The 2,401-nt window shown below is 55.3% G+C and overlaps 1 pseudogene; it reads left to right on the forward strand.

Annotated features, from left to right (window-relative positions):
- Positions 1 to 200: 200 nt before the first annotated feature.
- On the forward strand, positions 201 to 2,052 carry LOC123522313 (annotated as a pseudogene).
- Positions 2,053 to 2,401: the final 349 nt, after the last annotated feature.

Here is a 2,401-nt window from a genome sequence, read left to right on the forward strand (position 1 = left end):
GCTGTGACTTAAGGTTTAAAGATTGTCTTAGGGCAGTGTTTTAGGGTTTACCCAACCTTCATGATTCCAAGAAGGCTTGAGTTTGTTGTAAGAATTTGAAATTCTGTTTTTTATTTTCCCCCTTTTGATCATAGTTCTTATATGGACGCGTTCATTAAAATGATCAGAATGGTGGCTGGGCACCATCCAGTTCTTCTGATATGATGGTAAAGGAGGCAGTTGTTTATGGATTCAATGAGCCACACATTCCATATCCTTCTATTCCTAACTCCCCTTCTTCCTCTACTGTCCAGACAAAAAGAGATCAATTGTGTTTTTAGGAGCTGTTTTCAAGCTTTTAAGACCTAGGCACTGTACAAAGAACTATGAGGTTGAACAGAAGCACTGCCTAATTAAGCCATTTAAGTAGGAAGTCTTGTGAAACAATGACCCTAAGCCGCCAAACCCAGAAACCAAATCCCAGGAGGTTTTTGGCTGTGTATAAACAGCCTCAGCAGCTACTACTTAGTATTGTGTGTGTGTGTGTGTGTGACACACTCTGTTGCCAATTCAGCTTTTTAACAGGATATAGTGGATTAGCTGTTGGATTGCTAACTGCAAGGTTAGCGAATTGAACCCACATCCGAGTCTTGGGAGGAAGATGAGGCTGTCTTCTCCCATAAAGATTTTTTAAAGTCGGCCAGCAGGCGGCGCGGCGGAGCGGGCCCGGCGCCTCGCCTCAACCCCCGCCGGCCGCCGCGTTGAGCGGCTCCTCCTCGGGCACCCAGTAGTACCTGGGTAGCAAAGTCAACCTCATCTCCAAGGCGCAGATCCGCTACGAGGGCATTCTCAACACCATCGACTGACAACTCCACCGTGACGCTCGCCAGAGTGAGGTCCTTCGCACAGAAGACCGTCCCACAGAGCGGCCTGCGTCCCCTAGAGAGGAGGTCTATGAGTACATCATCTTTCGGGGCAGGGACATCAAGGACAGCACTGTGTGGAACCCCCAAAAGCACAGCACACTCTTCCTCAGAACACTGCCATTGCCCAGTCCCCCCTAGGCTCGGCATCCGCGTCGTCCTTCCAGCCACACGTGCCTTACTGCCCTTTCCGAGGGATGCCGCCCTACAGCCAGCTGGCCGCCAGCTCCCTGCTCAGCCAGCAGCAGCATGCAGCCTCCCTGGTCTAGAGAAGGTGGTCAGGCTCCAGTCTCAGCCGCCGCCTCCACCCCCAGCTCCTCTCCATCGCCTCAGCCTGGGCTAGAGCTCCACATGTCCTCAGAGCCGCAGCAGCTGACTGCCAAGGCAGCTTTTCCATCCATCCCGGCGGGCGGCGAGAGCCCCATGGTGGAGCAGTCTGTGCAGACGGGCTCCGTGGACAACCTCAACAGCACGAAGCTGTTGCCCAGCAAGGGCTCCGTAGGTGCACAGCTCCACAGTCGCCAGGCCCAGCCGCGCAGCAAAACGGCCAGCGATGTCGCTCAGCCCGCTGTTGTGCAGAGTCGGGCAGGTGAACGGCGAGAACAGAAGGCCTCAGCGGAGAAGATCAGGGAACCAACGGATGAAGAACTCCCGAGGGCAGGCCGGCCCTGCCGGCACCAAGGAGCGCACCATCAAGTTTGATGGTGACTTTGACTTTGAGAGTGCAAATGCTCAGTTCAACCGGGAAGAGCTGGACAAAGAATTCAAGAAACTGAATTTTAAAGACGACAAAGCCGAGCAGGGGGAAGAGAAGGACACGGCGGTGGTGACTCCAAGCGACGAAGCCCCCACTGAGGAAGACCTCCTGGGACCCAATTGCTACTATGACAAGTCCAAGCCCTTCTTTGACAACATCTCCTCTGAGCTCAAGACCAGTTCCAGGCGGACTATGTGGGCCGAGGAGAGGAAGCTCAACACGGACACTTTTGGTGTGTCTGGCCGGCTTCCCCGAGGACACAGCTTCCTGGGTGGCTCTCGAGGGGGCAGAGGTGCTGGAACTGCCCGCTGCAAACCGACCACCCACAGAGCCGGGACTGCAGCCAGGGCTCCTGAAGAGGGGGTGTGGCAGACACGCAGAGGACACACTTGATGAGGGAGAAGCGGCCACATCGAATGGTCATCTTTCCCACTTCTTGTTGGACTGAACTTGGCGTGTCTGGGGCCTTCGGTGGGCTAGTTCTAGCCCCAGCCCCATACAGCCCATCCTTCCTCAGGACTCCATAGTGAGTTTCTTCCACCGGGCAGCTTTATGGCAGCGTTGACTTTTAAAAGCGCAAATGACATTGGCAAAGGTGGCCGCCCTGCCTGCCCAGCGTGTCCCCACAGCCTGCCACCCAGGGCCAGACCAGGGGATCGTGTCATAAAGCAATCTGGGCACCTTGCCATCTGCAGCAAGCGAGGAGGACTGGGAGAGCCCCTCTGGTTAAGATGGGCCCAAA

This window comes from Echinops telfairi, unplaced genomic scaffold, assembly GCF_000313985.2.
Source record: "Echinops telfairi isolate 266 unplaced genomic scaffold, ASM31398v2 ScPeMD7_5592;HRSCAF=6446, whole genome shotgun sequence".
NCBI classification, from domain to species: Eukaryota; Metazoa; Chordata; class Mammalia; order Afrosoricida; family Tenrecidae; genus Echinops; species Echinops telfairi.